At 39.0% G+C, this 26357-nt stretch overlaps 1 protein-coding gene across 1 annotated transcript in view; it reads left to right on the plus strand.

Annotated features, from left to right (window-relative positions):
* The first annotated feature begins 284 nt into the window (after nucleotides 1-284).
* The window catches only part of LOC134532265 (uncharacterized), a 464162-nt gene continuing 438089 nt past the window's right edge, over nucleotides 285-26357 (plus strand). Inside the window, exon 1 of the mRNA XM_063368685.1 lies at nucleotides 285-395. The gene's annotated coding sequence lies outside the window, so the exon portion shown is untranslated. The remainder of the gene's footprint in view (nucleotides 396-26357) is intronic.

The raw sequence follows: 26357 nt of genomic DNA on the forward strand, positions 1-26357 counted from the left end.
TATAACATGTTCTGGTTGTATTTTTTCTGGGTTTTGTAATGTTCAATTAATTAATAACTGCTATTTTGATTTGGTTTTACTATGAACGAGCTGGTTTGAAAACGTTCTGTATGACGATTTTCCAGATATTATTATGTATAGAAGCGGAGCATCTTCGACCGCTAAGTTCTTTGGGTGTTTGTGTTTCGGTCGACGGTCGCAAGCAGCGCTGGGAGTCAACTGGGGGACTCGGCGTGGCGAAGCACGCTCGTGGACTCGTGTTCCTGCGCTCGACGAGGCGAGAAGTGCGCGTGTGGCGGTGTGGGCTTGCCAGGCCGCCAGGCGGCGAGAAACGATCGGCTCGAAATCGGACTTACGTGTGGAGTGTCGACTTACTTGGACATCGGACTGACTTGGTGAGCTCGTTCAGATCTAACTTTTTTTTTTGTTTCATGCACAGTGACTCACGAAACGAGTTAGTTTTTGAAGTGAAACTTCTTTGCTGGAGGGAGCTAGAGTTTTCGAGCGTTACGAAAATTCATATCGGATGAGGGGAATATTATCTTTGAAAGATTTGTGCAATGGGAGTACCTGACTTCATGTAAGCTTTTGGACATACGCCATTGCTAAGCACATGTATTTTTGTAGAAGAAAAATTTTCTCAAATAAGTTTTCTTCTACAGACATACATGTGCTTAGCAATGGCGTTTGTCCAAAAGCTTAGGTACATCAAGTCATGAGGGGAATAGTTAGGTACGTGGTGGGGGAACCAGAAGGGCAGGAGAGTGCGTCAGCGGCGACGTCACTCTAACGCATGCAGAAGCGGTCGAATGGGAAACGTCAAAAAGGGTGGGGGGGGGGATGTTACGTAGCGGAGCATTCTATATGCTAGTTGTAACGGTTGGAAGGAGATGCGGCAGGGGAGAGGTAGAAATGACGCAGCAGTGATGCTACGGAATTCTAGTAACGTTGCTTGTGTTTATCTACTCCTCAGTCTTCGTAACGGCTAACGATTGTCGCTACCAATTTTCTTTTTCATCTGAGCTCATACCCGCATCCTCACTATTATCAATTATAATAGTTTTTTATATGAAAAATACTAATAATTTTTCTCTATCTATACCTATTAGGCAAGAAGTTTCACTTCTGTAGCACACACTTTTTTTTTTTTTTTAATGTAGTGCACTTATGTAGTTTGTTGGTGTCGGAAGCAGTAGAAGAAACTTTTGCATGTTTAGCAATTACGAACTGCTAGCTGTTCCTGTGCTGCGAGTTTGTTTTCCAAGGTCATGGCGCATCAGTTGTGACGCGCGGGAACAGAGTACCAGCTGCACTGGCGGGAGTGCCAGCGATTTCCATGCGCGACGAGACCCGTAGGTTAATTTGTGTGGTTCCTGCCTTTGGTTGCGTTTGGGACGGTACCTTTTCATGAAGTTGTACGTGCCAAGAACGCGCCCCGGGTACTCTCAGTTTCGGTAATAACATTCGAGGTATGCGCGCTAATATTTGAGCACAGTTTCAAGGCAAACGCGTTCCAAAGCGGCCTAAATAACTTTTAGTCAGTCATGTTTTTTAAGGTGATTTTTCTGGTGCACGGTTCGAAACTTTGTAAGCTTTATCCGGTCCGCGAGGTAGGTAATCAAGCCCGAGATCAATTGACCGTCACATCGTTCGCCCAGTGTAAGCGAGGCGCGAACTAGCGCTGCTGATGGTAAGGGGGGGGGGGGGGTATTGCAGTGAAAGAGGGACTGGACTAATGGTTCTCGCACCTCGACTCAGGGTGTGTCGTCACAACACGAGGTATAGTCGTCTGAATTGCATCGTGAATTGTTTGAGTTCTAGATCTATTACGCGGAGGCTGCGAATAAAAGAAAATCCATGCTCCCGTGGCGTCGTGGCTGGGAAAGAATAAGACCAAACATCGCGCCCCGAGATACTATTACAGCTGGGACACATTTTTACTGATAATCTTTTTGTAAAAACGTTTGGCAAGACATTTTTTGAACTCAAACGATTTTTTTTTTTCGGAAAAATAAAATAACTCAAGGAAATGTTTGATAGCTATCTATAATTTTTTTTGCGTATTTTTATTTATCATGTATTCACATATTTGTGGCTGGTTAAAGGGTGTATTCAAACAACAGTATTTTAATAATATTTTGCAGTTTATTTTAAATCTATACAGTGTTTGTGGCCGTTTGCATGGTACTAGGTGTAATGATTAGGCTATGAGTTGTTGAGCTAAATAAGCCAAGTCAAATTAAGGCTGTTTACGATATTAATTCCAGTAGCGAATTTAATAATTTTGTAAAACTTCGCCGTGTTAAAGGTGTGCACCCACTACTTCTAATTTTGCTTCGCGTCATAATACCATTAAAATTTGTTTGATTCTCAACAGATTTTAATTTTTTGCCGTTTCATTTCAACCGTCAAGAAGTTGACCGTAAAAATACTGACCACTATAGGCTCCAATTTCTTAGGAGGCTGTCATGGGCAGATAACTTTATCGGGTATATTGAGTTTTAAGGTCTCCCCTACTCCCAGCAGTAGGCTGGCCGTGTCTCTACCAAAGAGAGGGAGTTACTATACTTATGTAATTTACGCTGTCCTTGCTTGAGCGCGAGCTGTTGTAAGTTGTTTTAGTTAATGAAGCAAATATTTGAGAAAAAAATAGTCTCTTATGCTTAATAGGTAAGAATTTTTTTTTTAGTTATTATTTATCTAACGTTCCTAACAATTCTTAAAAGGTACAAAAATAACGTTTATTTGCCATTTTGAGCCTGAATTTAAGATTTATTTGTTGGCGACTCTTAAGTATTGTTACGATCGGGTTCGTAAAAGGATAGCCTAATTAAATATTTTACTACACAGTTTTATTGATTTCCAATATTTACGTCACTAACAAATAATATTCTAAAATTGCCAAATAATTAATTACGTTTAACAAATGTTGCTTCCCCGGTCACTCGGTTTTTACACACCGCACACCTCGCTGGGCCGCACCTCTGGCGCAACTCTCGCCGCAGCACCCCTCGTGGACCACCATCGCGGGACTTCGTCGCCGCACTACACCGCCGCCATCGCACTTCTCGTCGCCGAGGATCCACTCGACGCCTCGCTCGGAACTTCGCTCGGGACTCTCTCGCCCCGGAACTCCGCCGCGCCCGCGACACTATCGCCCGGAAACTCCGCCACGCCCGCGATACTATCGCCCGGAACTGAACTCTCCGCCCTGGAACCTTCGTCCAGGGACTTCGCCGCTCCGCCGCACGCGTGGCACTATCGCCAGGAAACTCAGCCGCGGGAAAACTCCTGACTCCTCACTCACTGACTCCTCTCGGAGGCCGGCGTCCTGGCTTATATATCACAGGAGCCACTTCTAGAAACGAGCGCGGGTTGGGGCCAGTCGCGTCATTCCGCGCCGACCCGAAGGCAGAATTCTCTCGAAACACGCGTCGGCGGCTCGCGTAACTCCGCAGCTGTCAGTTGTCATGTTAACGTGTCAAAGGCAGAGTGCCGCGCGGGGAGTGGAGGGCTGGAGGGAGAGGAAGCGGCGACCCTTGTAATCCACCAGGCGCGCGCGGCACGTCTCACGTTGCGGTGGCCACATGACGTCAGCCAGTTCTACACCTGCGCGCGCCGCGGCCCTGCTTACGTTCGTAACAGTGTATTAAAAAAAACTTCCAAACAATACTTAAATATTTAATACTAATAAATCCGTACATTTTTTTTTTGCTTCGCGGTTAAATCCACATCAGGTAGTGGACACTATTCAGGAAGGTTAATAATGCAAGCTTTTTTTATATAAGGTTTTGGTTTATTTCTCAACAGGAAACTAGTTTTATCTTGTTGTTTTATAAACGTATATTTAGAGTAATTCGTCCCGATAAAAAAATTCTTTAAAAGTTTCTCAAAATACCAGAGTAGCATCGTAATAGGACCAAAGTAGTTTGTATGTTAATTTAAATGAGAATCATTTAGACCTAACAGATACTTAATATTATTGCTGAGATAAATAAACTGGACATATTTTCATCGCTTTAAGTGACGGCTCAATTTGGAAACGACTTTTGGGTCCCCCCCCCCCCCCTTCCCACTTCATAAGATGGCGTGTTCACTCGTTCGAGGCTAGTGAGGCTGCGTTCGACCGGAACGCACAGTGAGAATGTCTGACATCACCCCCTTGCCCCTTGCAATACGTATTCCGCCCCCTGTTTATCATTCAGGAGCTTCTACGCCCCCTGTTCAGCTCCCAGCACGCACACGCCTGCTCCGAGTTCAACTTAGAGCACCGAGTCTCACGCTAAGGTGGTTTGTTACACGATTTAAGGGAGATTACACCCCACACCACCCTTAATTAAAAAATAAAATTGGCCATGGCTGATTATTTAGATTAAAGAAAATGGGAAGTTATAGTTTATTAATTTGCACACTTAAGCTTCCCTCTAAACCATTTTTTTATGTTTAGGAGCATGCACAAACTATGTTATACATTCATTCAACGTACTGTAAACATATTGTTACGAACGTCAGTAGAGCTGCGGTGCGCAGGTGCAGCGCTAGCTGGCTGACAGGTGGCCACTGCAACATGAGACATGCTGCGCGCACCTGGGTCACCGTTTCCCCCCTCGTTCCCCCCCCCCCCCCGCTACGCTGATAGTTAGACATCCGAAACCTGACAGCTGCGGAGTTACGCGAGCCGCCGACACGTGTTTCGAGAGATTTCTGCCGTCGGGTCGGCGCGGAATGACGCGACAGTCCCTAGCTCGTGGGTTCTAGAAATGGCGTATGTTATATATAAAACGAGGACGCCGGCCTCAGGTTCAGTTCAGTGGAGTCGGGAGTTTTCCCGCGGAGGAGTTTCCGGGTGATAAAGCAGCGAAGTCCCTGGACGAAGGTTCCAGGGCGAAGAGTTCAGTTCCGGGCGATAGTGTCGCGGGCGCGGCGGAGTTCCAAGCGAAGTTCCGAGCGAGGCGTCCAGTGGGATCTCGGCGAAGGGAAGTGCGACGGCGGCGGTGAGAGTTGCGCCAGAGGTGCGGCCCAGCGAGGTGTGCGGTGTGTAGAAACGAGTGACTGGGGATGCTAAATTTTTAAGTGCAATTGATTAATTGGCATTTTTAGATTATTTGCTAGTAATGTAAATAGTGGCAATAAATAAAACCGTGTGTGTAATAAAATCTTTAATTGGGCTAATTTTTACGAACCTAGTAGTTTCCCACGACGATTTATTTCATTTGTAATAAATCGTAAAAATATTACATATACCTGATCACTTACCTACTTTTAGTTTAAGTTAAAGGCAACACCGAATTTGTTTTAAAAACTCATTTTAACTATTTCAAAAAATAACATAAAAACCAAGCACAAAGTTATTCGATGGTATTAAATAAAAAACAAACATAGTAATCATCTTGGTTTTTAACTTTTGGAATAAATCGTGAACCAATTAAGAAATCTTTTTTTTTTTTAACTTTACAATAAAATAAGATGTTACACTTGCTTTAAGACTTTGGTGTATAGTTATTGTTATCATTTCAAATAAGCACTATATAATCTTGAAGTAACTATCTAAATCGTTAGTGAATTTCAAGTCAGTAGCATCATCATTTTTTGAGTTAAATCATTTAATACAGACGCATATATTTCTTATCATTAAATTTTATTCATTTATATACTTATTATAACAGTTAACTATCTAGAATGTAGTAATTAGAATACAACACTGAGATAATATTATTTTTTGTATATTTTGTGAATTTATGGGTTGCTGGTTACAAAGTAGCATTAACAATATAAAAGCAATATGTGATCTGTGATCGAAGACAACAAAGACTGCCATTTTTACTTACACAACACTTTAGAAAAATGATAAGTTGTTGTAGAGACACTAAGCAATTGGCTGTGGCGAGGCACTGTGGCAGAAGATAAATTGCAAACTACATACATGATTATGTAGATCTTTACACCACTATAAACTTTACTTTTAGGTTTAATTATAACCATTTTAAATCGCATAACTTACACATTAGCTACCTGTAATTGTAATTGCTTTGTACTAGTATTAACATTTAGACTGAAGCCATTTATCTACCAAGTTAACTGACAAATAAATGACTACAGTAGTGTCGCATGCAGTGTCGTTAGTGATATGACGTACAGCTGCCGCCAATGAAATATTTTTGCAAATCTTGTACTATAGCATTAAAAAATGTCTCGTTATACATAATGTTGTTATTAAATATTCATATCAATACAGAACGAGGTTAAACAAAACAACTTTTTAAAAATACTTTACTTTCCTTATTGCACATGATTTACATAATCAAAGTAATATATTTTTTTTCCAGAAAATTTAACACTCGAAAATTGATTTTGTATGTGAGTGCTACTAGTTTCTTTATGCTTTGTTCGGTATTTTAACTATATCAATTGTAATATGGAAAATGTTAAAAATAAATTACCATAACTACTTAAAATGCAAAATATTTTAAAAAATATAACTTTTTAAGTAATATACAATATTGCATTTTATAATTTTAACGACAGTTTAGATGCGCATTTTTTACTTATAACTGTTCAATTAAATAATTTTAAAATTTATAGCATAACTAATTAATAGTATTTTAATGATGGGTGGATAATACCATAATTATTTATGGAGCTAGAGTTAAAATGGAGATAAAGTAGGCGAGGAGTATAAAAGAGCTGTCGAGCAGTCTACGCAAGATAGTTGTGTAGAGGGGAGGAGAGGGAAATGCAAAGAGATCAAGAGAGCTGTAACGAAAACAGGAACCACTGCTTTAACGTCGAGATAAGTGGCAGCGATGATTAACAGTCACCTCTTAATAACTATGCGGCGGTGAACCTCCGGGTGCCGTTCCAGCTCACAACATGCATATGTAGAAAAAATAAAGCCAAACTTCCGTCGCGGCGAACACATGGGGAAGGAACGGAGCGAAAGGCGAGGAAATTAAGCGGGCACGCGACCGAATACATTATTGCGTGCACGGACTGTACCCGCAATCTCGGAGGTACAAGAGGCGGGAGGGGCAGGGTTTGTGAGCCAGGAACAAAAATAAAAAAACACACCGAGTTTTCATCATGTTTAATGAGAGGTCTCCCGGCAGGTATAGCAAACAAAAAGCCGAAGACGAGGATAATATAGTGGAAGCTTGGGTCTAAAAAAAAAAAACAAATACGGCACTTTATTGAACTAAGTGGCTCCCACACAACGTCATGAAGCGTGAGATTGAGAAACTCGATACGTGTGTAAAGGAGAGTAGGAATTGGGGGGGGGGGGGGGAGAGTTTTGGCTCGGTGAGTTGACCCCGTGAGGGTTATTAAGGGTCACGTGCAGCCATTGTTTCGCCCTCTTTACTCCGGTTTTTTTTTTCCCTTTCGTCGGTCGAATAGGGGTGTGGAAAGGGAAGGTGCGCAGAGATCGGGAAGATTAGAAATAGCCGCTCAAGAATTCGTTACAAGGCGGTGGTCGGGTCAATGACGTGGGTAGGGGGCAGGGTGAGGGGGAGACTACCGGAGAACGACCGCTACGAGGGCTTCCTTCGTGTCAACAACGCAACTTCCGGCGGCGAGAGCGAACCCGCGAACTGGCGTTTCGTTCTTCCTTCTTCTTCGTCTTCTTCTTCAGCGCATTCCTCCATTCGCTCTCCTTACAACCGCTTGCTCGCTTCCCCTTTTTGGACGGGAAAGAAGAGGGGCAAAGTGGGTAAGGAAATACACTCGAATTATTTCTGTCACGACACCAAGTCCAGAACATGGCAGTATTAGTCGATAGAGTGGGTGCGTGTCCTAGAGTTGAAGTCACTCTGGTTGGAATTGTACAGAAAAACCAGCAATATTTGTATAAATACAAATAAATACTAGTGTCATTGAGTTAGGAATCGTCAGGAGACGAAATGCTGTGACGTAGTTGAAGTCACTTGTTAAACTCAACATCGCCATATTATCACGCCCGAAAAATTGCGTAGATGATGCTTGATAACGTCTAATGATGGCTAGTAAGTACGGCATAGAATCTCCGTCGTCAAAAACCATTACTTTTATAGACTTATCAAAGAATGCTTTGTACCCTAAGAAAACTGTAGATATCGAGGAATACTGGTGATTTTTTTTTCTTCTTGTTGTCGTAGTAGAGTGAAAATTATGTATTAATTTTTTATTTGTAAATTTGTTTTATTTCTCGAACATGTAAGTTTTTATTAATTTTCATTAAATTATTGTTTTAATTATAACTAACCTTTTGCATCAGTCAAGGATCGAACCGAGGTGGTCCAATCAATCACTATTTTAACAAGTGGTTTTTTGATGAATTTTCTATTTTTTTTTCCGAATTTCTAGATTAAAAATTACAAATTTACAAGATGGTGACGAAGATGGCCGACAATATGGCAAGTGCCCTGACACTAATTAATTACTGTACTCTAGTTGGTACAAATTAAACTAATATGGTGACTGAAGCCCGCCAAATTCAAATTTGCGAGCTACGGTTCGCAGCTGTAAATTTGCAGGGTTTCGTTTAGGGACACGTGTTCCTTAACAAAAATGTCTTGTATTGGCATTCTCCCTCTAACCCATTAAATTTATGCCCCGCATTTCGAGAACATGTTGTACGATAACATATCGCACAGAATATTCTGAAAATGTTTTTTTATCGTAAATTCATTTTACTGTCTGTTGTCCACAAACTGAGAAGACAGCATTCCGATATTCCAGCCGGTATATTCTATGTATATTTGTATTGATCCTAGACGTTCAACTCAGCGTCTATTGACTATATTTAGATTGTAAATTATATTATTATATGGCTAAATTACTAGTTTATAAGGACTTTATGAACTCTGCAAGCTAAATCAACTCTTTACTGTAGATTTCTGTATGATTTTATAAGTATTTTGATGTTTTATGTCATATTTTCACCCCGTTTTGGAAGTGATCTTTAACGGCGCTCATTTTAAATGCAAGCTAAAGTTTTTTGGCATTGTAAAGTAACATAAGTTTGAAAATAACACGATAAAAAAAATAATAGAGACTGGTAAACAAAATGAAAATCTTCCATATGTTTTCTGAAAATTTGAGCATATTATCTACGTTTAATGTAATAAGTAAGTATATTTTGATTAGAAGATAACTCGAATAGTCTCTATATTTTTGGTGATATTTATATTGTGTCAAATGACATATATGATTGTATGATAGTATTTTAAAGTTTTAATATTTTTGCTCAAGATTGACAATATTGTTTCTGATAATACATATTGATTGTTGGGTGAGTTTTAATAGTATGGTATTGACCATTCTCCCGTCATTATCATATGATCCAACGAACTTAATTACCAAAATTTATTAGTTTTGCCCTCATCTTTAGAAAAATAATATTTGTTTTACTGTATAAAAGGTAGATGTCATATATCGTACGGGGAGATGACGTTTCTTATGTTTAACCGAACGTAGTTTAGTCATTAATATAAAAATCTGATTAAAAACATTACTAAAACCCTGAAAATTTAACAACTATAAAATGTACTTGAGATTTTTTGGTGCTCCTTAATTAATACCTATTTGAAGTTAACGAAACATTTTCTTATATATGTGCCGATAATTTAGCGTGATAGAGCTGGTCTTGAGATTCGTGATTTTATCCTGATTAATTGGAATATGATCAGAATTAATCATGGTAAGATACGTGTTTATCTGTGACGATTAATGTGTGGTATTTTATTATAATGTCGTATATAACGTGTATGTTTATTGTGTTATGCGCGATCATTGCTTAGAAACATATGTTTAAAGGAAAAATGAAATTAATCAAAGTAAATAGCTCATATTCTGTTTGTTGTTAATTTCTAACAACATTAACGATGTAATAATATTTTAATTATAATCACTCAATGTTATACACAAAGAAACGACGCTCTACAAGAAAGTTTAGTACCCATCTACTTAGAAAAATGATTACACATAAATTGGCATATACTGACGTAAAATCATATATATTACTAAAAAAAATATATCATCGGATAAAGTAGTAGTACAGTGTTGTATTTTATTTATGGTAAACAATATTTGATAACATTTCCATGTGTTGCATGAACAAATATGATTTTCGTTGCCGATCCAGCATATTTTTTTGTTCCTGTATTAAGTTAGATTTTGACCTATAATCATAGAGTTTTTTAGTCCAGCTGTGAAATAATTTCAGTTTCGTGGGCGGCATGCAGAGCGCGGAGCGCGGAGGGTGTGGGGAAGACTGGAGGTCGGCTCGGAAGAAGCGGCGACCCTACCTGTGGTTACACTGCTGGCAGGCGAAGCACTCCAGGTGGTAGACGTTGTTGCGCGCCCTCATCACCATCTCGAAGGCGGGTATGACCTTAGAGCAGGCGGCGCAGTGGCCCGTGTTGCCGAACAACCTGCGGAAAAAAAAACACGGCGCGTTATGTCCCAACAACTTCACAGCTAAACATTTAGCAAACAGCATCAAACAACCCGGGAGAAAAAAAAAAAATTTGACACTCCGAGAGCGTTTGGTCTTGAGAGGGCTAGAGTCGTAGCTTCTGGGTTCCCACAAGGCCTGGCTGCCCTGATGAGGGAGTTTCCACCAAAAATCGTTTCCCACGCGAGGCTAACGTAGTGAGGATCTCAATAAATTAATTTTCCAAACCTTCTCGTAGCTAGTCAGTAACTAGTTTCAAGCCTTGAGCCAGTGTTAGAATCTGCAAAAAAAATGTAATTGCCACTTTGAAGAATTTTCTATAAAATATATTAATCAAATCTAGCCCTAGAAAAATATTAATACTTCAGAGACACCGAGTTTTAAATTTACTGAAATTGTTAACCATGTTTATCATCTTCCAGTCAAAAACTTTAGGTGGATGGCAAAAATATTTAAATTTTTCGGTTCCTTCACAAGAAGTCCAGTGAGGAACAAAAATAATTAGTTTTGAATAGTAAAAGGATTTTAAACAGGAATTGGAGCAAATAATAAGGTATGTACTGTCGTTATATTCTCTAGCGGAAAAAACAGGTAACGTGATAATGAAATATCCCGGAAATTCAAAATGCAACAAAATGTTTCGCTAGTGGAAAATTGTCTCAGTTTCAAGGAACTTCAAAATTAATCACTAACATGCCCTTTCAACATAGTAACATAGCTTACACAAATAGCAGTTGACTACTAGCCTTTTTGTATTCGTAAAAATAAACATAAAACATACTTATTTCACGTCATTCGAAAATCACACCTAAACTCATGTGTTCGTACATAAACTTAGTCACTGAAAATTAAAGGGTTTTTAATATATATATATAATATTTGAAACTTTTGGGAGACGTATTCTAGAATATGTTTTATTTTCTATTCCCGCACAACTCAGCACCTACCTGGGCGCACATGGTGGGCAGAGCTTCATAAGAAACCAAGCGATTTGAAAACTTATCAAGATATCCCAGTGGTGTCTGTTTACGAAACGCAGTCGGAAATGCGCTGAGGGCGCATGTGGTTCCGTATTTAGTTTCTAAACTGTATTTTTAGGAGAGTGAAAAGGGCTAAAACGCGAGTTTTCAGAATAATTTTTAGACACGAAACGCCCGGTAAAGACTCTTGAAACCACCCGAAAGCGCCATTTAATCGCCGTCTAATGTTATTGTTACCTCCGCAGAAACAATAGAGTGTCGCACTTATCGTCCCACCTCACTAACACAGATGCGTCCTCTCGGCTAGGGGCGGACCTCTTTAAGGAGGATAACTTCTCTATCCACAGCCTTCTCCTCCTCCTCTGCAGCGAAACCATCTTTCGGAGGGAAAGATAAGAGATCTCCAAGCGGGGACTTTTTAAGTGTTTGCGCCGAGAACCATAACACACGCATTCTTCCCCGACAGCTGTTTGCCTCGGTGCTTAGCGTCCGAGCCGTGGCAGTTTGCTCGGCATCCAGGCGGGGTGAGGAGCGCCAGCAGGTTGAAGAGAGAAAGAGGCTTCTCCAAGTGCCCTGGCGCTCCAAGGCCTCGGGAAAGACACACACAACAAGTGCGCAAGTTGGCCGCTCATAACATTGCGCGGGAAGGGGGGGGAGGGGGAGTTCATTCGCAGACGCACGCTGGCTGAGTACAGAGCCCGCCTAACCGCTCCAAGTTCCTTGTGCGGAGAATAAATCCGAGCTGGTTATCGCTTTGAAGTATCTGCTACTTGGAAACTCTCGGAAACAAAACAAAACAAAACAAAAACTCCATAGTAAAGATCTCCGTCGCGTAATTATTTTCTTCCAAAAAATGTTAACGGTTTACGTACTTCGCAGAATTTTCAACAGATCGCTACTTTCCGAGTTTAAATTCTGATGTGTAACGCCTTAGCCCGTCGATATACGGCATTTGGTGGGAGTAATTTAGTGAATGCAACGGAATTCAATGAACGGAAATATGTATCCACGGTGCTGCCATCTGCGGCGGATGGTGCGAACCAAAGTTCACGAAGCCAAAGGAAAAAGCTTTATAGTATTAACTGTTGAAAGAATTTTAAAAAAAGATGGGCAGATTTAATATAAATTTCTTGTCGGAAATCAGGTTGAAAGCCGGGGTTTACTAATATTTTTTCGCTTTTATCTGAGCCGTTTCGTTATATATGTAGTTTAACAATTTTTTTCTGCTTATGAAATTATTCCATAGTCGACGTGGCTGCTCCGGGAGCGAATTCTATCGGTGGGTGCGGGAACTCGGTAATTCGCGTCACGAAATGCGTTATATTTATCACTATCGGCAATATTTTAAAGAATTATTATTTAAATTTCGTTTTTATGAGAGCATTTGCAACATGAGAACACATTAATTTGCTCGTTACCAAAGTTAGATGTTACATAACTCTGACGAGCACTAAAGGACTTGCTCACAAGTTTTTTTTGACTGGTTGGGCTGTTCTTAACTATGCTAGAAACATCTAAGACAATAATGAAAATGACGAATTTTATGGTTTGAGTGGTCAGATGACTACCCACACCATCCAGGCGGAGAATCGACCCCGAATATTTCACAAGTAAGGAAACGTAGCGAACGTAGTCATGAGGAACGTAGTCTAGGGGAACTTCAGTTTCCACATAGCTTTCCATTTCGCTATGATGAATTCTCATGTCATTCCTTTTCACTGTCTCGAATATATTGAATAGGGTCCTCAGTGGCTGTGAAAGCTAAAGGCGTCGCGCTCATGAGGCGAGGGTTGGTTTTTCAGTCCGATAATCTTGGCACGAGTCTACATTTGTGAGCACATAACTACGTGACGTTAAAACATATAACATATCGATGTCGTCAATACATCATACGTACACAACTGAAATAGTGTTTTTTTTCTTTCAAAAAGTTATTTTACCAAAAAAAATAAATATAATTCTGTATCGAGAACTCAATTGTGATAAGAAACTATTTCTGATAAATAGAAATAATATTTTCTAAAGTACAAAAGTCCATCAAAAACACAATCGTTCTACAAAAAGTTTCCAAAACTTTAACAAAAATTGGAATTTACCAAATCTTTAAACGTACTCCCACGCCATCCTGAAATTAATTTAGCTGAAAAGATGTTAAAAGTGTTACTCATAAAAATACATTTATAATGTTGTAAACGCACTTAAACTCTGTGTAAATTGCCAAGTTATTTAAAACTGAAAACTCTTCTCCAGGCTCGTGTGCGATGTGCATGGTGTATCTTGAAATGTAGCAAACATGTAACTACAACAACGATGGACAGTTTAACAAAGAGCATAAAGGCTTACGAACCTTACCAACTGTAAAAAAATTATCATTTTTATATTTCTTCCTGTGTTGTAAGTGAAAAATATTCCTATTTGTTTGATTGTGATAATATTAAAAACCTTGATTTGTTTGGTTAAAGTTTTTAATTAATAAAAATATTATTTCTACAAAATGTTTCATTTGAAGAGAAAGTAACAAAGAGAATCATCTCAAATAAGTTTTGAAATAATTTTTTTAATGTGTTTAAGCATTTACTATTACGAGGGTTATTTTTTTTCAACCTCCGATCGGCTGTAATAAAAAAACGGGAATGAATTGGGAAATTATTTTAATGTCAAAAGAAACGTACATCTTTACTATATTTTTCCACATAATCACCGTGCAGATTGAGGCATTTGTCGTACCGATGCACCAGCTTTCCAATACCCTCTGCATAAAATGATGCCTCCTGCCTATTCAGCCACGTTTTAACAGTGCTCTGCAGTTCATCATTGGTGTTGAAGCGTTGTCCTCCAATTCACTTTTTCAACGTGGGGAAAAGGTGATAGTCACTCGGTGCCAAATCTGGACTGTAAGGAGGGTGATCAAACACAACTGAGGTTGAGGTGTGAGTTGGCCGCTCCACATGGTTGGTGAAAGGGGGTAAACATTACGAGACGTGTCGATTCGTGTACGAGCGATAAGGGTATCGATTAATGGGCATGCCATGGAGAAATGAAACTGCAATCACACTGCAGGGCACTGTTAAAACGTGGCTGAATAGGCAGGAGGCATCATTTTATGCAGAGGGTATTGGAAAGCTGGTGCATCGGTACGACAAAAACCTCAATCTACTCGGTGATTATGTGGAAAAATAGAGTAAAGATGTACGTTTCTTTTGACATTAAAATAACTTCCCAATTCATTCCGGTTTTTTTATTACAGCCGAACGGAGATTGAAAAAAAAAAATAACCCTCGTATTTCAGGTACCATCTAATTAAAACTTATTCATCATTAAACAATAATGTTGACAGTGGCATCTACTATAATAACGATAGTAATACAAAATAAAATTCGACTTGTTAACGTCGTGGTTGTACCTGAGGTAGTCTCTTCGACAGAGGATTAGGTCTGCCTTGGTGTAGAGTGTGGAGCCGACCTCTCCCAGCCGACAGTCACAGCAACCACACTTCAGGCAGTCCTCGTGCCAGAACAAGTCCAGCGCCTTCAGCAGGTACCTGAGGACAATCACATATGTAAACTTGAGATAGTCACTCAGAGCTTGAGGTATTCCTTGGTGTAGAGCGTGGAGCCGACCTCTCCCAGCCGACAGTCACAGCAACCACACTTCAGGCAGTCCTCGTGCCAGAACAAGTCCAGCGCCTTCAGCAAGTACCTGAGGACAATCACATATGTAACCTTGAGATAGTCACTCAGAGCTTGAGGTATTCCTTGGTGTAGAGTGTGGAGCCGACCTCTCCCAGCCGACAGTCACAGCAACCACACTTCAGGCAGTCCTCGGGCCAGAACAAGTCCAGCGCCTTCAGCAGGTACCTGAGGACAATCACATATGTAAACTTGAAATAGTCACTCATAGAGCTTGAGGTATTCCTTGGTGTAGAGCGTGGAGCCGACCTCTCCCAGCCGACAGTCGCAGCAACCACACTTCAGGCAGTCCTCGTGCCAGAACAAGACCAGCGCCTTCAGCAGGTACCTGAGGATAATCACATATGTAACCTTGAGATAGTCACTCATAGAGCTTGAGGTATTCCTTGGTGTAGAGCGTGGAGCCGACCTCTCCCTGACGACAGTCGCAGCAACCACACTTCAGGCAGTCCTCGTGCCAGAACAAGTCCAGCGCCTTCAGCAGGTACCTGAGGACAATCACATATGTAACCTTGAGATAGTCACTCATAGAGCTTGAGGTATTCCTTGGTGTAGAGCGTGGAGCCGACCTCTCCCAGCCGACAGTCGCAGCAACCACACTTCAGGCAGTCCTCGTGCCAGAACAAGTCCAGCGCCTTCAGCAAGTACCTGAGGACAATCACATATGTAACCTTGAGATAGTCACTCAGAGCTTGAGGTATTCCTTGGTGTAGAGTGTGGAGCCGACCTCTCCCAGCCGACAGTCGCAGCAACCACACTTCAGGCAGTCCTCGTGCCAGAACAAGTCCAGCGCCTTCAGCAGGTACCTGAGGACAATCACATATGTAACCTTGAGATAGTCACTCATAGAGTTTGAGGTCTGCCTTGGTGTATAGTTCGGAGCCGACCTCTCCCAGCCGACAGTCGCAGCAACCACACTTCAGGCAGTCTTCGTGCCAGAACAAGTCCAGCGCCTTCAGCAGGTACCTGAGGACAATCACATATGTAAACTTGAGATAGTCACTCAGAGCTTGAGGTATTCCTTGGTGTAGAGCGTGGAGCCGACCTCTCCCAGCCGACAGTCACAGCAACCACACTTCAGGCAGTCCTCGTGCCAGAACAAGTCCAGCGCCTTCAGCAAGTACCTGAGGACAATCACATATGTAACCTTGAGATAGTCACTCAGAGCTTGAGGTATTCCTTGGTGTAGAGTGTGGAGCCGACCTCTCCCAGCCGACAGTCACAGCAACCACACTTCAGGCAGTCCTCGGGCCAGAACAAGTCCAGCGCCTTCAGCAGGTACCTGAGGACAATCACATATGTAAACTTGAAATAGTCACTCATAGAGCTTGAGGTATTCCTTGGTGTAGAGCGTGGAGCCGACCTCTCCCAGCCGACAGTCGCAGCAACCACACTTCAGGCAGTCCTCGTGCCAGAACAAGACCAGCGCCTTCAGCAGGTACCTGAGGATAATCACATATGTAACCTTGAGATAGTCACTCATAGAGCTTGAGGTATTCCTTGGTGTAGAGCGTGGAGCCGACCTCTCCCTGACGACAGTCGCAGCAACCACACTTCAGGCAGTCCTCGTGCCAGAACAAGTCCAGCGCCTTCAGCAGGTACCTGAGGACAATCACATATGTAACCTTGAGATAGTCACTCATAGAGCTTGAGGTATTCCTTGGTGTAGAGCGTGCAGCCGACCTCTCCCAGCCGACAGTCACAGCAACCACACTTCAGGCAGTCCTCGTGCCAGAACAAGTCCAGCGCCTTCAGCAAGTACCTGAGGACAATCACATATGTAACCTTGAGATAGTCACTCATAGAGCTTGAGGTATTCCTTGGTGTAGAGTGTGGAGCCGACCTCTCCCAGCCGACAGTCGCAGCAACCACACTTCAGGCAGTCCTCGTGCCAGAACAAGTCCAGCGCCTTCAGCAGGTACCTGAGGACAATCACATATGTAACCTTGAGATAGTCACTCATAGAGTTTGAGGTCTGCCTTGGTGTATAGTTCGGAGCCGACCTCTCCCAGCCGACAGTCGCAGCAACCACACTTCAGGCAGTCTTCGTGCCAGAACAACTCTAGCGCCTTCAGCAGGTACCTGAGGACAGTCACACATTTGAGGTAGTCTATAATAAGATTTGTGACCTGCTTTGGCGTAGAGTGTGGAGCCGACTTATCCCACCTGACACGTTATAGGCAGTTATCATGCTAAATCAGGTTCAGTGCTTTTAGTATGTATCTGAGGACAATCAGTGCTCCACCATGAATAATCCAGCCTCCTTAGATTTAAGGTGGCCATCTTTTTGGACCACCAAACGGTGCGTAGAGCTCCGGGTGTTAACTTTCCATGAAAACCGTTATATATTTCTAACTTTTTTTTTATTACGGATATAAATGGACAGCTTAAAATTTGCTTTCTGTATGAAATTGGTTTACTTTAAAAATGATAGGGTCTCGGTATTAATTTTAATAGTGACGCGAAGACTGCATGCCAGTTTGGTGCCCAGTGCATAGAGGCGTGTTGTGCGAACCAGTATCGCACTTAACAAATGCCGTACTCTCTTAAAACTTCTGCGATAAAAAAATATTAGGCCTTTTCCATACAATCAAATAACATTTCAGCAGCTTCATCAGTGTATGAATAGCACGGTGACGATGAGACACGTTTAGTTTGCTTTTTATCCAACCGAAGAAGAATATTCAAACATTTACAGCATCTTGCAGTGCAGACGTATTGTTTGATTTTATGGCTCGACAAAACACAGTACCTATTTTTGGGCCCTTGTATCGCAGTGTAACTATTACGTCATTTGAAACCATTCACTTGAAACTATTTGTGTTTCTCTCTCTCCTCTGTAACAAATCGAAGCCTGTTTATTAATTCCAGATTGTAAAAGCGTGAATAATCTTGGAAAAGTAATCTTTAGCACAATATAACTAATAAATATGATAGTCAAACAATTCCTAATCATTACAGAATATTTTAATTATTTTAGACTATTTATGTGTGCAATATTCAGTGTTCAGAATCCATTTTTTTATTGTAAGGTTGATTTATGATTATAGGTGTGTTAAGTTTTTCAGGTTGTTCTCTATGCTAGTGTAAATATTATTTTTGGAAGAAAAATTAACAAGAAAGAAATAATTTTCCTATTTTAAATATTAAAAAGAAATTATTGACTTATGTGTTTACAAAAAGAAACAAAAACTGAATGTTGTTATATTAATTATTATAAAAGACAGAGTGTTTTCAAAGAAAATATGGTTCAAGAGTATATTATAAAGTAATAGTACATGATAATTTATTAAAACTATAAATATATAAGTATCAACCAACTATTGGCGTCCAAAAGCTTTATTCAATAAATCTATTTTAAATGTTTACTTATATTGTGGCATTAACTCCATTTTTAGCCATTGCTACTATAGATACTTCAAATCTATACTAATAATAAAACTAGTTGAAGTAAAATGTCTGTACATTGGATTAAATGACGGAAAACCTTTTGGAAATAGCTATTTAAATAATTGAGAACTCAAAAAGATAGTTTTTGTCAAGTTTTATCTTTTTTATTTTTTTGTTTTTCTGTTTCATCATAAATCTAAAACTACTTTATGAAATTTGATAAATCATTTTTAATTAGAAAGATATTTGACTAACTTAAAAATTAGTCTATATTTAATTACGAAATTCCACCCATAAGAGGGTGGTAAAGGTGTAAATATCGTTTTAAGATAATTAATTATGTCTCTGAAACTAATTAAGGGTACGAAAAAATAATTAAAGACCAATAATAAACACACAAAAACTAGTACGTATCTGCCATTTAAATTTTTTTTTTGAAATTCAACCTCTAACGGGTGAAAAAGGGGCAGTAATGGTTTTAAGATTTATATTTCAGCACATACAAAGTTTCGCATTTGTAATATTTGTATGACTAAATACAAGTGAACATTAATGTTGTTAAAATGACTATCATTATAAAATGTTATCACCGATATCACAATATTTATATCAAGTATGTCCCATGTTTAGTTAAATCTATGTTCGTTAAGTACTAATAAGTGTGAATGATTCACAGCTAACAGACCAGCGTTTTCCCAGAATCGATGTCGTTTCTGTGACAAGATTTTCTCGACAACAGTAATGCTCGTCTACACGAAAAGAGAGAATGTGTTAATAATCATTCTCACAAAATGTTTTAACTGTTAAAAGTGTTGCAATCAATTTAAAAGAAATGATAAGTTGAAAAGACACTATAAGACATGCAAAGGCCCTGCTGCTCGGCAGAAAGTAAAGGTTTCACTGCAATAACGATGCATCGATGTGCATAAGAGTACACCGGGAGTTGATACAACTGCAGCAACATCCAGTATCTGGGTCGGGTCTGAAAGGTTCGTCTCGTCAACTAGACATCCTTGCGGCTACTGCGACATGTCATTTGCATTTGTCCATGATGCACGAAGACATGAGAGAAGTAAATGTACAATGAATCCATTTTGTATGAATTTTAACTGCGATGTCACGTTTGGTTTACTTATATTGACAGTTTGAGACGAAATGCAATAAACTGTTAAGGCGAAGTCTGTGTGCCTACTGTGGAACTACATACCTGAAGACATTTCGACTTTTTGGTTTAGGTTGGAGACTCGTATGCGTACAAGAACACGAGCGATGGGCAGCAACAGTTTGCGATGACGCCTGGACATGAAACTAAACCCAAGACTGTGCTCGGTGCATTACATGTAAACTATAATGGATTCTAATTGGTGATATCTGCATTTCGTGGAATTTTGCAAGACAACTATTAATTAAATACGTTTAGTGCGTCAAAAGACATTTGTACTTTCCTTGACGATATCAGGCAAAGATTATCAATTAGCTTACTGATGAAGTAGAAACGTGCGGACCTTTAAAATATGACTTGTGGTTGGACTGTGTATATGGTAAAACATATCCGTTCGAGCACCAAAAGAAGAAGGGCGCTTTTAAGACATCGGCTGCTACAATTTACACTTCTGACGATATAAAGCAGTCAGTTATACACGGTATCGAGAAACTCTGTCAGGAAGAGGAAGACTAAGTCAGTAAAGGATCAGGCTGGTCTCTGTCTTCACTAAACCAATTGGAGCTGAGAATCGGTCAGTTCAAACCAATGCAGAATTAAATGTTTATTAGATTGTTTCTTTCACAGTTTTTCCTGTAGTAGAGTAGATATTTATGTAATAAAATTTAATTTTTATTTATCTGAAGATTTTTTGAACTTCTCTTTTCTTTTGGAAATTTTAAATAAATTATATTTTTTGTATTGGTCAAGGATTGAACCAATGCTATCGAATTATCCAATAAATAAATTGCTAGATTTTTTTATGGATTTAGTTTTGTTTTCAAATTACTAGCTTAAAAATTACAGTTTTACAAGAAGGTGGCCAAATACGAAGAAAGTGGGCGCAGTTAATGAATACTGCACTCTAGCAAGCAAAAATTAAATTAATATGGCGTAAGCATCCTCTAGCAGACGAAAACAATATGTTTGCAGAGACCTGAAGCAGACGAAAACAAGATGGCCACCATGACACTATACTGGCTGATCTAATATCTGCATTGGCATTAGTGGTAGTAGGTCAGTCTGCCGGTCGCTTGTGTAGAGAAATAATCCGTCACCATTTTTATTCGATTGACCTCACCGGGTTTGAACCCAAGACTTTTTTTTTATAATTTTTGCAATCATAGTTTAATTAAATAAATTTTTATGAATTTAAAGTTTTTTGGATATTAATTAAGAATATATTAAGTATATTAATTATGGAAATTCGTTTGGCATACGAATTTAAAAAGGATGTATTTATTTTTTAAATTAAAATTTGACTAATTAACTTTTTATTAATTTTAAAATATTCCGGTTAAAAAAGGTTAATATTAACGAATTTTAAAGATGGTGACCATAACGACAGTTGCAACATTTGAAGTAAACATTTTTTTATACTTTTTTTGGAATTTTTTGTGGAATTTTAATGTCAAAATATAATAATTTAAGGTTTATGGTCAGGGTCAAGGTTATGACCTAGGCGAATTAAGGTGGCTACACGATGGGTAATTTAACCCGCAAAGGAGAATTGTCCTTTTTTTCCAAGGCAAAAATAAAAGTCTTTTGAGGCGCACCGAATTGCGAATTTTTGAATATTTAAGGAATAAAATTGAAAAAATTTCCCTCAAAGCGGAAATTTTCCCCTTGAAATAGTGAAATTATAAAAACTTTGAGGAATTTTGAGTCATTTTTGAGTATTTATTGATAGTCAAGGTCATCTAAGTTGGCCGACGTAATGTCAGAGGTCGATCGGTCATTGACACCACCTCACACCTAATCTTGGAACCTGTGCCAGTATGCCTTTTATATACTACTTTCGATGAACGTTATTTATCTGGAATGTTTTGGAAGATTTAGAATATTATAGAAATTTCTGGAAAATTTAACAACGTAATATATTTAAAATCCTTAATGTTCTCCAGTATGCCAAAATGATTGATTAAATATTTTCTCATATTCCGTGCAGCGATAATGTTTCGAATGTTTTTATTTCAATGCATCCAGCATTGAAAACATATAAATTTTTTCTACTATGATTTTAAGGCAGCTATGAATATTTTTGACCTTCAAATTCTGTATAGGTATATTCTTTTGTACTAAAATTTGGTCGTATGAAAATTTGTTTTGGATCAAGGTTTTGAGATATATTTTGTAAATTTACATTAAACTTGAACGAATTTGATAGTGTACGTAGTAAGGAAGTCATGAGAGATATATTATTTTTAATTTTAACCTTTTTTATTTACTTGAAGCAATAGCTTGTCTTATCAGAATTTAATTCATATTAAAGTTAAGGTGGAGGAAGCGAAGGCAAAGTTTACATATATTTTGATATGATTTGATGGTGTGCCTACTAAGGGAGTAATGATTGTTTTTATCTTCCACACCCTGTTTTTCCACCCGTTAGTGTTATAGTAGGTCGTATAAATTTTTTAGGGTTTTTGTTTTTACTCTAATGAGATAAATAACTTCATAAGGATGCTATGTTTGATATATTAAGTTTGATAAAGTGATTATTCTACTTATTTACTAACCTTTCCAATTTATAACCTTTCGGTAGGTGCCCGTAAGAAAGTGATAAATATATAAACTATTTATATGGCGAAGGTTTTGAGGTCAATGGACCATGAAACGAAAACAATTTTTTTTAAGAAGTCACTCCATGGTAAGGGGTACGAAACGTAGACTGGTCTTTCTTCGAAATCTACTTAATTCATGAGAAAGTTTGGCGCAACATTCAAATCAATATTGAAACAAAGTACATGACGTATGCTTCAAACTTTTTGAGTTCAATAAAAAAAAGTATACTGGTTTTATAACTCTGTATATAAACGTTTGAATAAAATATTATTATAGAAGTTGTAAGATCATTCAAGATATATTAATGAGTTTTGACCCATTTATAATTTAAAGACACCTAGTTGAATTAAGTTCTTTTGAGTAAGATTTACGTTTATTGTGTATTTATAAGTATGTTTAAAACACATTAGAGTAGAATGTTTCAAATATTTTGACACATAAACTTAGGCCTACACTAGCTAAGTAGAGTGTATTGGTTTCTTTTGATAATTCATAGATAGTTGTATGACATCGCATGTTCAAACCTAACGTAAACTTGGAATCAAGCTTATTTATTGTCTGCAAAGAACAACACATTCTGACGCCTTACCTGTCTGTGATCTTCTTGCCGCATCCTGCGCATTCTTGAGGTGACGTGTTTTTCTGAGTCTCGGCTTTCACATCCATCGTCATCGTGATATCTGTGGGACACAATAATGGTTACAGCTTAGTTTCATGTGGTTCGTGAATATAATTTTAAAAGATTAACACGATTTCAAATATATGTTTTTAAAAAAATACGTGCCAAAGTAACAATGTTAGTAGCTCATTTTTTAAATGTACTAATAGGTTAATTTTTTTCTCCTAGTTTGGTTCTTCCAAACAGATTTCCACAAATTTTCTTCGTTTAAGAAGTTTTGTCCCGTTCCGTGTGATTTTTTTTTTTCAAAATTCACTCTTCTTACTTTTAAAATGACGGACTTACGGAAATATTTCCACATTTAATTTTTATTTTTTTGGAAAGTTTAACATAAAAACACTCGCGTATTGAAATGCAACGGTATGTCAAAATTTCAAGTAAAACGATCGACTATTTTTCAAGTTTTTACGAGCACAGAAATATGAATGTTGAATTTATATATATGATAACATAACCTCACTTATAATTACATTTGAAAAAAAAATACTTGAACGTAACTTGTTAATACAATTGCAGAGGATTCCTTGCGTCTGGTGCACGCAGTGAGCTGCAGCGAGGATAACCGTAGCGGTACATACCTCCAACTGCACACGCGCAAGGATTATGTTGCTATACGTGTGTCCGTTGGAGGTATGCAACGCTATGAAAACGGCCTCGCTGCAGCTCACCGCTTGCACCAGTCTGGTTCAATCTTTTTTTGTCAAATGAAAATATGAAAGTGAGATTTTGTGTTTATTCTTTAGTCACGTTATAAAAATAAAGACAGGATGAAAAAAGTCTGCATAAAAATAATACACAAGTGAGGTTATGTTATACTCCCTTGGGCACATTAAGAAAAAAATATGAGAGTGAATTTATAAGATGCGTGCACAGCTTGCAGGGATATATTCATACGATAAAAAATAGGCTACATACAACAAAATGCTACATGCAAATAAAAAATATATTTAGTTTTTAAATCATATCTATACTTTAGTGATTTATATTCAATACTGGTCCACATATTTTTTTTTAACTTCATGGAAATATAAGACCAAATAAAAAAGTAACAAATATGAGTTTAATTCACACCATTTTATATCCACAATTAAATATCTCTTTCGTGTAATTTTATTTCTTCCTGGTATGTATGTCATCAATTTTTTTACACATATCTAAGGTGTATTTGTTTACTGATCTTTAATATTTTATTATTAATTTTTCAATAATTCTTTTTAAATAAAACGTATAGGCTATAGTACTCAGGGATAATGTAGCTTCATATTAGTAAAAGAATTGTCAGAATTGGATCTGTAGTCACAAAGATTACTCCCTACATACAAACAAACTCTTCCTCTTCATAATAGTAGTGTAGATATTTCACATACATACAATAGAGTTAAAAAGTTGGATACAAGATATTTGGAGTCTATTCCATGTTAATAATAATAGATGGCCAAACATAATGTCTGTGATAATAAAGTTCAACGCTTATTCATTGATGATATGTTGTTAACATGTTTGTTTTACAACACCCAAAAAATAATAGCAATTTTTTTCAAACTTTTTTTTAAGATCTCCTTTTAAGCTATTAAACTAACTTGTAGATTTAGCCTTTATAATTGTTAGAGCTTGATTTTCTAAACAATTATTGCTAACTTTAGAACACACAACTACTCGCAATAGACTTAAAACTTACATGGCGTGTACACGATTACATTCCAGTTTTATTATATTCATAAGACATGCGCATATATATTGCATGAGTAACAAGGCGAAAATTATTCTGTTTAGGCACAACAGTTATTTAATAAATTAACAGATTTGTATTTTTTTTTTTAAATTCCATATGAACAGCTCGAAGAAATGTTATTGGTTATTTATTTTCTTTTTTGTTTTTGCCACAAAAGAGTTCAACGCTTCGGTATCTTTTCCCAGCGTGTTAATTGAACATAATTTGGGATTTACGATCTGCGGAGCAAGAGGACTTGGCCCCCTCGTGGGGGGGGGGGGAGAGGGGAAGAGGGAGTGAAGCCCCGGTGATGGACGTCACCACAGGGCTGCTCGACACCAGCTGGCGGCAGTCCGGCTCCAGCCCTTCTTTTTTACCCCTATCCCCCCTTGAGGTCGAGCCATAACTCCGGCGAGGCCCCCCCTCCCCGCGGTCAGTCCAGTTCCTCCGCGGGTCCCGACCGGGTTAAGGGGGAGCAGGCAAAGTGGCCGGCGCTCGTTATTTACCGTGTTGACACCGCGCGCCGCTCGGAGCGCTGTTTGCGGGTGTTCGAGGCCCCCTCCCGCGAGAGTGCGGCGTCGTCGGCCCCTGGTCGGGGAAGGGGAAGGAGGGGAGGTTTGGAAATCTGCGACTGCGGTTCTCGAGTTCGGAAACTCCCCCGGTCGCCACAGGAGGAGGGGAGAGAGGGGAGGTCTCCTCGCGCGCTGTTGCCAGACCTTGTCGCGTCTGTCCGTCCCGGAAAGAGTGGCTGTGGCGGTGGGGTGGCAGGGGGCAGCTATTTGTTTGCAGTGTCGGCGCTGCGGTTCCTTGCCCGCTCGCTTCCTGCAGTCCACTTGCTCCTGTGTGTGTGTGTGTGTGTGTGTGTGTGTGTGTGTGTGTGTGTGTGTCTGTCCCTTGGTCTGGTCCCGCCCTCTCTTTCGCTCGCCTCGTTCATACCCCTCGGGCAGTGCGGAAGTGCGCCGCATATTCCCACCCCTTTCCCCCCGCTCTCGCAGTCGTCATGCTTCGGCGCCCTCCGCGACAGCCCAGTTCTCCGCTGTCGCAGTATCGGGAACTTTCCGGGGGAAATAAGTTATACCGTAGCGAGCGCATGAGCCGTAACGAAGTGAAAAGCCTATTCAAAACTATTATAGCTATTAGCTTGTGCTTACACTTTCCCCAAACATTCCAATTACCGAAAAAAAATTCACTTATACGTCGAAAGCAACATTGTGATTTAAAACTCAGATCTGACGTTACGTCTAAATATCTTCCCAAAAAAAATTACGGGTGATTTTGATCTATTCAGAAAGTTTTTTTATAAACCACCTGCAATCAAACTTAATATTAAAAAGGTTAAAACATGATGAAAAAAATGCGAGTCATATGAAGAATTCAAGGCATGTCCCTTAAAAATATAAAATCTACTATTTTTTTTATATATTTATATTTTCAGAAATTAAGTTATGTTCTCAACCAAGTTCAATTAATTTTAAATGCACCTCAGTAACGTACATGACCTAATATATGCTGTTAAAAGTCGACAAAAAATAAGGGTTTTATTAAAACCTATAAAGTTTATTGGTGACTGATTATGTGGAATGTAAGACAATCTCTAGGTCTAAGCAATTTATAAATGTTTAATACGTAAACTACATATAATTACCAACCTTGTAAAACTTAGTTAATTTTGGAGCGGGTGAAGTAAATATTTATTAAATTAATTCCTAGCCCTTA

This window comes from Bacillus rossius, chromosome 5, assembly GCF_032445375.1.
Source record: "Bacillus rossius redtenbacheri isolate Brsri chromosome 5, Brsri_v3, whole genome shotgun sequence".
In the NCBI taxonomy this organism is placed as follows: domain Eukaryota; kingdom Metazoa; phylum Arthropoda; class Insecta; order Phasmatodea; family Bacillidae; genus Bacillus; species Bacillus rossius.